This window comes from Crocuta crocuta, unplaced genomic scaffold, assembly GCF_008692635.1.
Source record: "Crocuta crocuta isolate KB4526 unplaced genomic scaffold, BGI_CrCroc_1.0 scaffold147, whole genome shotgun sequence".
Taxonomy (NCBI): domain Eukaryota; kingdom Metazoa; phylum Chordata; class Mammalia; order Carnivora; family Hyaenidae; genus Crocuta; species Crocuta crocuta.
In genome coordinates, this window is record NW_027532594.1 from 9,360,127 (window position 1) to 9,373,192 (window position 13,066).

A 13,066-nucleotide genomic window follows, 5' to 3' on the forward strand; every position below is an offset into this window, starting at 1 on the left:
TGTCAACCTTTAATCGAAAAGCTTCCCCAAACTATTTGAGAAAGGAACACTTTTCTTCTTTTATCAACTGTTCATTTGCCGTGGAACTAGTGTTTGCAAAGCAGACTATGGGACACAGGTTTAAATGTTGATCTGTGCTTTGATGAGTTTCCAGTTTGTCCTATTGAAATTCAGATTGACTGACAATGGGGTGATCCCTGAGGGTCCCTCTGGAGCCTCTCGGAAGGGCAGGTCAGTAACCCACCGATTCCCTTTGTTTCGGTGGCATATCATCAGGCCCGGCCAACACCAGATTCTAGATCTTTAGCATTGCTTTTCTGGAGTCTAGCTGAAACTAAAACACAGGGAATCTCAAAGTTTGCTTCTTAGTGGGGATTTTCTTCCCTCTAGCATTCTCTCCGTTATCTGAAAGTTAGGAAATGTTAACAATGTACCTTGCTTTCCCCTCATTAAGTAATATACCTAAATATATTTGTATGTCAAAAAATATAGATGTACATTATCATTTTTAGGGAATAATTAATCTTCCAGTGAATTAATAAACTATGATTCCTTACAGAAATTTGCAAGATGAACTATTTAGGTGGTTACTATAAACAGTAGTAAAAGGAACATCTGGGAACTAAGTTTTTTATGTTTTGCCAATGATTTTTTGAAATCAGGCTTAGAAACACTATAAAAAATGTACAATTCCACACATTATTCACATTTACAAGCACACTCTCTCTTGGAGAGCGTGACACAAGGAAATTAGTTAGTCCTCACACTTACGATCCCTTCTCCTGAGCTGTGTTTTCCACGTATATTTAAGGTAATCTGGAGCCAGTATCTTTGGGGATGGTGATACATAATGACTAAAATATTGTCATCAAAACCCCCCAGCTTGCTTTCAAAGTACTTTCATATCTTCATTCACTAGCTTTTGTCTTCCACTCCCATGTATAGTTCTAGATGGTTATTTCTGTTTCTAGAAAGTGTTTGGAGTCAAGGTTATTTTAACCTATCATGATATATTTTATGATATCGAATTTCCAAATCATGACATATTTATTTTTTAAAAGTATGGTCTAGCAACAGTGAATCTTTACATTGATATAATATTGAAAAATTAAGTCAACTCAGAAATCACAGATTAGTCTCACTTGCCAAATTTTGTTCTGATCTATAGAATAGAATTTAGGTGTTAATAATAAGTAACGTAAAATAGGCACTTAAAATATGCCAGGCACTCACTGATCACTTTGCATGCATTCTCTTCTGTCATTCTCACAACGGACCTGTGAGATCAGCACCATTATATCATCATCCCCAGTTTACCAATTAGGTAACCAAGGACTAACGAGGTTGAATAATGTGCCTTAAATCAGGCACTACAGACAGTGGCAGCGATGAGACTCCAATTTTGTTTTTTTGCTCATCTTATTCCCTTCCTTCACCTTCTTCCTGAAGAGAGTGATCCAAAAAACTATTAGGTGAGGTAGGGCTGACATAGGTGCCCACATCTGGAGGAGCCTCAAAGTAGATCATCGGGGTCTGAGAAGGATCTGGGGGTGTCCAAAGAGCTGAGCTGGGCAACTCTTCTGCTCCTCAGGGGAACCACTGAAGTCACTGAGTGGCACTCATTGGAATGTGGGCTGGGTCACAGGGTCCAAGATAGCTGGACTCACCTCCCTGGTCTCTTGGGGGTGCAGAGGGTGCCCAGAAGACTGAATCCAACTGGGTTAGCAACAGGAGTGTCTACATCGCCCTCTGGAGCTGGGCAGTTACAGGATAGTGAGAAATGGAAGCTGGGTTTCCCCAAAGTGCATGTCCCTAGAGCACGAAGAAGAAGCGGAATGATCTGTCCTGACCCGTCTTAAGAGTCCGATAAGTGTTGGTTCTGTTGTATTTTGGTTGAAGCAGCTGTAAGCCCACCTGGATCCAAGGGGGAGGACGGGGACATCACTTCTTGATGGAAACAATGTCACACACTTGCAAAGGCTGTTTTGTAAAATGTCACACCCTCTAGCTGATCTCCCTGCTTTCATTCCTGCCTCTTGACACTTTATTCGTCACACAGCAGTGGTCATTTTAAAATGTGAATCATGGCTATCACGGAAAGAGCCTAAGTGTCCATCAGCTGATGAATGGATGAAGAAGATGTGGTTTATCTATACCATGGAATACTACATGGCAATGAGAAAGAATGAAATCTGGCCATGTGTAGCAACAGGGATGGACCTTGAGGGTGTTATGCTGAGCGAAATAAGTCAGGCAGAGAAGGACCAATCTCATATGTTTGCACAAATAGGAGGATTAGGAGGAACTTAACGGAGGACCGTGGGGGAGAAGAAGGGGAAAAATAGTGGGGGAGAGGGAGGGAGGCAAACCATGAGACACTCTTGAATGCCGAGAACAAATTGAGGGCTGATGGAGATGGGGGAGAGGGGAAGGGAGGTGATGGGCATGGAGGAGGGCACTTGTTGGGATGAAACTGGGTGTTGTATGGAAACCAACTTGACAATAAACTATGAAAGAAAAAAAAACATAAAATGTGAATCATGTCATCCTACTTTCCTGCTTCTACCTTCTCAGTTTTCAATAGTATTCAATTGCCCTTCTCTCTGGTTCCGTCTGGTGCCCCTGCTTTGTGGGCTCCAACGCTTTCTTTTTCTTGGAAAAGCACATGGTAGGCTGCTGCCTCTGTCTGGAGTGTGTGATACTCAGCTCCTCACGAGGCCAATTCTTATTCTTTAGACCCCACTGAGAAGACATTTCCTCAGCTAGAACTTTCTGACCCTGTCTTCACCCCTTCCCCCCCCTCCAGCCCAGGCTACTCAGTTCCCTCACCATTCTCTTCCCCCCACTCCTTTTCCTCTGTATACATTCACCACAATGGTAACTGTGTATTCGTCTGCATACTTGCCTGTTGAACATTCTAGCTCCTTCTATATATTAGAAGGCAGATTCGATTCAATTTGGGGCCAATGCTCTGAGCACCACAAGAAAAGTGTCATTAGGAGAGGCCCTAACATAAACACAAATATATTTTTTTAAAGGTGACATTCATATAACATAAAAGTGACCATTTTAAAGTGAATAATTCAGTGGCATTTAGTCCATTCACAATGTTGTACAACCACCACCTCTATCTAGCTCAAAACATTTTCATCATTCCCAAAGGAAATTTTGTACCCATCAGGCACTAGCTATTATTTTACCCCTCTGCTCTAGCCCCTGGCAGCTGCCAATCTAAACTCTCTTGCTAAGAATTTACCTGTTCTGAATATCCTGTATAAATGCAGTCATAAAACAGGTGACATTTTATGTCAGGCTTCTTTAACTTAGTGTAATTTTTAAAAGTTTATTTATTTATTTATTGAGAGAGGGAGGGAGAGGGAGAAAGAATCCCAAGCAGGCTCCACACTGTCAACTAGCTCTGTTATGGAGCTCAATCTTGCAAACTGTGTGGTCATGACCTGAGCTGAAATCAAGAGTCAGATGCTTAACTGACTGAGCTCAGGCACCCCTTAGTGTAATGTTTTCAAGGTTTGTTTGTGCTATAGCATGTATCAGTATTTCATTCTTTTTTATGGCTGAAAAATATATCAGATATACATCAGAGACCGAGTGTTTTCTGGTGGTGTCTTCATCTGGCTTTGGTATCAGGAAAAGACTGGTCTCATAAAATGAGTTAGGAAATGTTCCTTCCCCGTCTCCTTTTTGTAAGAGTTTGAGTATTGGTGTTAATCTTTTAAATGATTGATAGAATTGAAGCCAACTGGTCCTGGACTTTTCTTTGTTGGGAGGTTTGTTTTTTAATTAAAGATTCAATCCCTTTATTTATAATAGGTCTAATTGAGATTTTCCTCTTTTTGAGTCAGCTTTGGTAATTTGTGTATTTCTATGAATTTCTCCATGTCATCTAAGTTATCGAATTGTTGGCACACAATTCTTCATAGTATTCTCTTATATGCCTTTATTTCTGTAAGTTTGGTAGTAATGTCTCCACTTCCATTGCTGATTTTAACTTATGTATCCTGCTTTTCTTAGCTTAGCTAAAAATTTGTCAATTTTATTGATATCTCCAAATAATTTCCCAAATTTGATGAACTATATCTACAAACTCATGAAGCTCAATGAACTCAAGAATTATGAGTTCATGCAATGCCTGTGTGGCTCAGTCCGTGGAGTGTGCGACTCTTGATCTTGGGGTTGTGGGTTCGAGCCCCATGTTGGGTGTACAGATTACTTAAAAATAAAATCTTTAAAAATAATAATTATGAGTTCACAAAGAGACCTGCACTCAGTAGGGTCTCAGTTTTCTATGAAGGCTCATTTTCTCAATATGTCATCTCACCTCCTATGTCTCTGAGCCCAGAACCAATCTGCTTCAGTTTCCGCAGAGGTCAAATCTCTCCTAATTGGGGTGGAGGGGTGTCGGACAGGCTTCTCGGAGTAAGGGAAGGTATTTAGGGATCTAATAACTCGTCTTCAAGACATCAGCCAACCTTTTCATTTTCACCTCTAGTCAGCACTGCAGCTTTCAGTGACGCCTCCCATTATAAGCCTGTTTGAAGTTCTGGCAGGAAACTGACTGGTTCTTGACTTTTTACCATTGCAAGAGTAGATTTCAGTTATCACTTGTCTATGACTTTCCAAAGTGATCATTTCCCTTTTATGCTATTGTATCCTCTTACATTCTCCTTCTGGATTTATTTTTGTTTCTTAATATACTAGTACCACTTTGAAAAGAGGCAGAGATAAAGTCATTTCTCACTTCATCTTTATATCTATCGGAAATTGAAATCATCCCCATTTTGTAGATGAGGAAGCTGAGGCTCAAAGAGCTTAGGAAACTTATCCAAAGTCACAAAGATAGCAAATGGTGGTGCCCAGTTTCAGTGGGCTTTATACTACCTTACTTCACTAAGCAGAGACACAATTTACTCCAATGTCACCTGGCTTCAGCAAGTGTCTAAAACAAGTGTTGTTTTAGAGTTTCCTATGTATCCAGAGTAAAATTCAACATTCAACAGGTTTATCCTCCTAGTGCTCATACCCCAAGACTAGATAGGTTCATTATTTTAACTTTCACTTACACTCGATACTCCTAATCACAGGAATCTTGCTAGGCAATTACCAGCAAAGGATCAAATGCAGTAAAGAGGAAACCAACAGGTGGCCTTAGTGGCTGACAGATATATTAGGTAGTTGTGCAGAATGGAAAAAAAAAAAAAAAAAAAGGATTTACTCCTAGGGCAAGGCAAAAGTGACTCAAGTCTACCCAAGCTGAGTCCACAGACAGAAGGGTTGATAATTTACTACTCCATTGCACACAACAGCTAACACCAAAGAGTCCTTTGGAAAGAGGAACAGGCCAGTCATCAGTTTATCACCTCTTAGCTCCAAACACATCTTTCATTGCCTGCACTGCAACGTGGGAGTTCAATCTTTTAAGTATTTCTATTTTGCTAGGTGGTGCTATATCAATCTCTGTCAGTAGAGGGTGCTAGAGGATGCAGTGGCTTCTCTGGGTCAGGCGTGCTCTTAGCTTAGGTCCTTGAGCATTTTCGGCTTCTCCAGCACCTAATGCCTGGAGCATGGGCAGCCTCTCTAGCTCTTGGATCCTGCATCACCAGTCAGCCCTCTAGCACGTGGCCCCAGTGTAGGATGATAGGCAGCGTCCGGCAGCTAGGGTTTACCTGAACCCGATCAGGCAGCTCAAGCGGTTTCGTGGCTAAGTCCCTTCCACATGTCACTTTTCTGGGAGTAGCTTTCCCCAGCCCCCTTGAGAAAGGATTTCTGGCAAGAGTTAGAGGGTGGGCTTCCAGCAAGTCCCACCCACGCATTACCCCAGTGACTTCTGTGCTATCCAGTGAGCCATCAGTGTGCCCTCTCCAGAGACATGGGTGGGGAAGGTGGGCTCTTCTTTGGGTACTCTCTCAGCCCTGGTGGTAGTGGGTGCTCCTTACATGCTATTCTGGTGTTTTAAAAAATATATATTCTCTTCATTTTTACTAAGCAATCCCTCAGTAGTCTACTCTTGTTATAATTAATGATTGTATTAAATTTTTCACATTCAAATTACAGTGTGGTTTCTCTCTCCTGATTCGACTCTGATGCAGGGAAACTCTCATCTCTGTGACCTTTATATTTTTCCAATAGCAATTCTTGGTATGATGAATTGATTTAAAATTTTAAAAAATGAATCTCTATGAGTAAATGTTTATATAGAGGAAAATATTGACATTGAAAATTTCTAATATATCATATTCAACAACCAAGAAATATATTGCATACTTATGCATAAAGACATGAAGGCTCTGTTGATTTTGGACTTTAAACATCTCACAGCACAGGAATGGCAAAAACATTTTCATCTTTAATGCCAACTCTGATTCATTGTAGTGGTTTTCTGTGTGGAGAAGAATTCCAAGGCCAGCAAGCACAAATCAGTTTGTGATATCTGCCACAGGTAACAGAGAGGACATGGTGGAAAAGCATGGCTATTTGTCAGCTGTTACCTGGCCAGGTTTACAGATTAGTAAACTGAGGCATAGAGACCTTAAGTGGCTTGGCCAAAGCAGAGCTGTAGAATGTAAAGGCTGGGACTAACTTCATATTTATGATTTCCAGGGCACTGCTCTTTGTCTGTTGGTATTCTAAGTGATGATGATGATTTGAGGAAGTCAGATAAGAAGCCCAACAAGTTTAGGATGAGGCTGTTTACCTTACATAACTATTAGGGTCCAGCATGCATATATGGGAAATCAGATGTATGCCCACCATGGTCATAAATAGATATGAAGTAAAATGAGCTTGCAGTTTTCTGCTTAACTCTAGAAACAGGATGGTAGAAGAGTCATTAAGAAAGCCCAGTGCTTCCCACGTACTTAAAGATTTACTTAATTTGATTTTCAGATTTTAAAAGGGTAGTCACCATTTAAGGGAATAGCATAGAAATTATACCTAAGCCTATTACATGTAAACATTAAACTATACAAATAAATGTGTCTGAAAAGAGTTTCTTCGGGGCGTCTGGATGGCTTAGTCGGTTAAGCGTCCGACTTTCGCTTAGGCCATGATCTCGCGGTTCGTGGGTTCGGGCCCCGCGTCGGGCTCTGTGCTGACTGCCAGCTCAGAGCCTGGAGCCTGTTTCAGTCTGTGACTCCCTCTATCTCTGACCCTCCCCTGCTCACGCTGTCTCTCTCTCTCTCTCTCTCCTAGAAATAAAAATAAAACATTAAAAAAAAAAGTTTCTTCTTTTAATGCACCAAAAAGAAGTTTCATTTGCATTTGATTGATAGGGAGGATAATAGCCAATAATGGTTTGGACTGTGGATTGTAGAGAAAATCTTTTCCTGGAAAATACTGTACGTCCACTGGAGGCAGATCCTATGGAAATGAGCAATCCAGCCCAGTTAGAAGAGTCTAACTTCTGAAGTAGTCATGAGATTAGTGCTCCCATTCTTGAGTCTGGAGCATTCTTGTGTCTGGTACCCACCACTGGAGCACACAAGGGTGCCTTCGCGCATGACAGTCTCACTTGCAATCTGGTCAAAGTCAGCAAAGTTTGAACTTTCCTGCTACCCTGCAGAATAATGAGATTTTTCAAGTGTTTTTCCCATTGAGAGATATAGTACAAGTGCAGTTAAAAAGGCAAAAGGAGAAATTCTTGTCCCTTCATATCAAACATTCAGTTTATTGGTTGCCAGACCACGATGACTTTTTATTGGTATCTGTTAAACAAATGCAATTGTGACAATGTTTTCTCTTGTAACTTAGGAAGGCCTGTCTATACTTGCCTGTTTATTGAAGTTTTACCTGTACATCAGCCTAGTAAGTATAGACCACATGACTGGAGGTTACCCTTGAAATGCTGATTTCTGAAGAAACAAAAAAAGTAACTTGTTGGATGATCTGTGAGAGAAGCTAGAAGCTTCTGATCTATCAATAGAAACCAAAATTCACAACCCAAAGGGATTAGAGTTTTAGATTTCAATCCTGTTAAACTCACCCCTAAACACATACCACTTGTCACAAAGTGATCCCACCAAATGTTTTTACCTGTTCAGAGCTCTATTAATAACACAATCTTACTGGGGTGGCTAGGTGGCTCAGTCAATTGGGGGTCTGACTTGGGCCCAGGTCATGATCTCAGTTTGTGAGTTGGAGCCCCGTGTTAGGTTTGCTGCTCTCAGTGCAGAGCTCGCATCTGTCCATCCCTCACTTGTGCTATCTCAAAAATAAAAAGCATTAAAATTTTTTTTTAACCTTTATTTATTTTTGAGAAACAGAGCGTGAGCAGGGGAGGGGCAGAGAGAGAGGGAGATACAGAGAAGCAGGCTCCAGGCTCCGAGCTGTCAGCACAGAGCCTATTGTGGGGCTCAAACTCACAAACCGCGATATCATGACCTGAGCCGAAGTCGGCCGCTTAACTGACTGAGCCACCCAGGTGCCCCGAAATAAAAGTATTTTAAAAAATAAGAGAAACCAAGGAATCTGCTCTCCCTTGCAATTTATTCCACCAGAAAAGAATCTGTTAATAATCCGAACTCTGTAAAGTACTGAAGATGAAAGAGGTTAGGTACGTAGCTTAATAACAAAAGTTGTGGAACAAGAATCCAATGTCCTTGCATATTACCTTCACTGTACTAAGCTACATTTCCTAGAAATGTTTCAATTCTCCTGTTTCACTGTATATATTAAATGATTACACCCCCAGAAAAAAACTAAAATTCTTCTTTTAATACTAATTTCTATTCTACTTTTTACTAGAAAAGTCACAATTTATCACCGGATACACTCTATTGTGTTTGATGAATATAAAGCTCAGGAATTAGTGTTATAATTGTTCTACCTAAAGAAAATCCCAACCAACTACACCAAATTGTAGCATAATCCAAATAGTATTGAATCCAAGCCTGCATCCAAAAGAGCCTGTTAGTATGTGTTACTCTGCTTGTTAAGTAGACCAAGTGACTAAAGAAAAATGCACAAATAGAAAAATAAACAATGGAATATATGCCATCTTGTGGTGAAGTGGGGAAATTACAGCAACTGTTCAGCAGCTCCTGAATGCTGGCACTCTTCTGAGCATTATTTCTTCGCATTAACATTGCTACTCATATGACTAGCCAATAACAATGTCTTATTTTTTCCATAACCCATTCACAATGTTGCTTGACAGATCATCCTCAAATAAACTGCAGCAGCATTAAGATCCTCCTAAATTTGCCAACTCTTACTAGATTCCTTGCTAAAATGAGTTCTCAAAGATTTCTTCTCTACCCTCCATGACCTAGTAGTTTTAGTAGACACCAAATTGCAACAAAAGGCTCAAATGCAACCCATGTGATGTCTGAAGAATACCTGAAGATTTCAGGCTTTCTCTCTGAATCATTTTGGCCCCATCTACCATCCTTTACCTGTCATGGTAACAATAGCAGCTAACATTTATCACTGTATGTCTTTTTTTTTTTTTTTTTCNTTTTTTTTTTCTAATAGGAATCTCTACACCCAACGTGGGCCCTGCAAGTCACATACTCTACCAACTGAGCCAGCCAGACGCCCTAACAATAGCAGCTAACACTTACTGAACATTATTCAAACTTTGTAACAACCCTATGAGGTAGGCATGATTATCAGTTTCCTCATTTTATAATTATTTTTTTTTAATGTTTTTTTATTTTTTTTATTTCTAGGAGAGAGAGAGAGACAGCGTGAGCAGGGGAGGGTCAGAGAGAGAGGGTGTCACAGACTGAAACAGGCTCCAGGCTCTGAGCTGGCAGTCAGCACAGAGCCCGACGCGGGGCTTGAACCCACGAACCGCGAGATCATGACCTGAGCGAAAGTCGGACGCTTAACCAACTAAGCCACCCGGGCGCCCCAGTTTCCTCATTTTAAATTAAAAAGGAATGGAAACACAGAGAAGTTAGTAACTTACACATGATTATGGTGAAGGAAAAGAGATTTTACACTATTCAAATGTATACTTGTAATAGCACACAAGTTGAAGTTTTCATTTAAAACTTGAAAACCTATGTTGTTTATATCACAATAGAAATGAGAAATGTTATGAATCCCAGAAAACAGAAGCTTCCACAGTATTTTTACTGAAGGCAATGGAAGCAGAAGATGCAGGTAAATTACTTCATTGTAAGAACTTTGAAAACTCTTCTTGACAGGATGCTAGTAGCTTTGGTAGAAGGGCAAAGATTAGTTACATAATTACATCATAGTACCAATGCAGACTTGGAACAAGCATTCACCCACTTCATGAGAAAAGGTGAAAAATTAAGAACAAAGCAACATCTTCACTAAAGGAGCATTGTTTTGTTTTGTTTCTCCCTGAGTTAAGATCTGAGTTGTAAAGTGTCATTTAAAAAAAAAAAAAAATGAAACACCAGTGATAGTTGATACTTTACCATGATCAGGACCACACGATTCTTCTAGAGGGTTTCTAATAATCTCACCTTAGGCATTGGGGCTTTTAGCCACATGGCATGTCTTCCTTCTCCTGGGAAGGGGTAAAACTAAGTCACTATTGTCCCAACAAATGGACTGCATGAATCTGCAAGTCATCTCAAGAGAGAATTTGAGACGTGGAAAAGGAAGCTGTAGGGCTGTGTAAAACTCCTACCCCTTTGACCAGAAATTATCTTATTGCATTTTTTAATTACAATGTTTGTGTAATGGTCCATCCTTCAAACCCCCATGAAAGCAGCCAATGCTCCAATGCTGCATTTCATTATCACCTTTCCTAGATGTTTTTTTTTTTAACACACAAATAAGGTAGTAAGTCATGTGTTCCACATCTGCTTTTTTACCCGTAATGGGAAGATTTTCCCATATATAGCATGTAGTTTTCATACTTGTTATGGCTGTATAGTATTCTTTCATAAGTATCATTCAACTCTGCCTCAACTGAACATTAAATCATTATCTTTTTTCTGAACATGAAGATTTCTGAAAGTCATTTGCACATCAAATGTTAAATTTTCCAAAACTGGGACTTTGAATTATTTATAATTTTGATACAGGATATTAAATCAAGGTTATAGTGACTCATACACCCTACTACAATATATGACAATTTCTTCAAACTTATTTTGAAAAAAATTGAAAAAAATCAGGTAAAATTTTTAATTTGCATTTCAAAGTGGTTCAAGATATTTTCATATTCAGTAACTAGGTGTATTTCTTTCCCAGGTTCATACCCTTCATGCATTTTAGTCTTTCACTACTAGCTTTTTACATGTCAGTCTTTTGAACAGTGACGATCTGTAGTTCTGCATGCCCCCGCCATTTGTTTTTTCCTCAACTGAAGTTTTATTAGCCTACAGTTTTTTTTTTTTTTTTTGGTCAAATGTATCAATTGTTTCCTCTATGGTTTGGTAAGACCTCTACTGCAATTATTTTTTTCTTAAACAGATTTTAGTACTTCTGGCTTCATTTCCCCTTTCCAACTTAAATTTGATTTTTCTGGTGGAAGACATAAAACTTCTTCCATTTGCCTATCATTATCCCACCACCTAAGTAGTAACTCTCTCTTCCCTCACCAATCTCAAGTTTTATCCAGTATTAATTTCCAAATGTATATTGATACTTGACATCCTGTTACATTGATCTTTCTCACTATATACCAGAAGCATGGCTTCTCTGCACTTTTATTCTAGAAATTTTTGTTCATTGTAAATGAGGTCTTCGTTCTTTCAGTAGTTCTGTTGTTTGGATGTTTACCAAGTGACCTGGGCTGAATTTGTTTTGTAATTCTCTTGAAGCTTCAGTTATATATAATGCTTATAGATTTGTAAATAGGAAAACAAAAGCTAACTGTCCAAGGAGGTTCGTTACAGTATTGAAACAGGTTTTTGGTATGTTCTTTTAATACAGCAGTAATTATGTAGCAGTTAAAATGAACTATACTTGTTCAACAGGGGTAAATCACAATATAAAAATAACCAAGTTACAGAACACTGAATACATTTCCTTATGCCTTTAATGAAGGACTGAGTTAATACCTACTGTCATAAAGGCTTAGATGCTGACAGATTTGCAGCAGGAGAGTAAAAGTAGAGATATAATATTCATGAACCTTAGACTAGTGATTACTTCTGAAGAGGTGGGAAAAGGGGAATTATATGGCAAAGTGCATAAAGTCTTCAAACTGTATAGACTTCTTTAAAGGGGGGAAAACCACATGAAGAAAATATGGCAAAAGTGAAAAAACATCTGTTAAACCTGAGTGGGCGTATGGCTGCTCATTACCTAAATCCAGGTGTTCCTGTGAATATCTGAAATATTTTTGAACACAGGGGCTTATTCAGAAACATCTTTTCTCTATCTTGTAGAATTTTATGATTTTCATCTCAAAACAATCACTTTAGGCCTGGCAAAAAAGTGATTTCAACTGGTTTTGGCAGGTTCCTAAAATGTTATTTTCTGTTGCACATCCTAAAGAACAAATTGCCCACCTGTCTGCTACCTACCACCAGAATGTAAGCTGTGCTGCAGGCGTTCTTCCACTCATATGTTCAGCTGCATACTCAAAGCATTAAAATTAATATCCTCGATAAACTAGTTCTTTAAATGTTTATTCCCTTGGTTTGGAAACTTTGGCTACGAGTGGAACCTGGATGTTATATAAATGCAGTAAAAGGACCAGGTTTTGTCTAAATAGGTTTTATTTTAGACAGGCTAAATATGAATACAGTAAAATTCTGGTCAAACACAACCATACAATTCCTTGTCTACTTGGTACACAGTGGGGGTTGGCAACAAAGTCACATATTGCTCAGTATGGAAGACAGTTTCCTTCCCTGATTATGGTTCCTCTTTCAATTCAGAATTTTCATTTCCAATTTTTGGGATTCTTTGGTTCAGCTCAAATATAATTCCTGGATCTCAATCACATAGCTTATATTATTAATTCAGAGATAAACTATTATAATGAGATGTCAATCTTCACTGACATTAACCAGCCAAACTGTAAAAAACAAAATGGTAGAATTCCTATTGCATTAAGAAATATTCACTGTAAAATACTCCTTCTTGAATGGTAAATGGATGTCCTTGAAGTTGT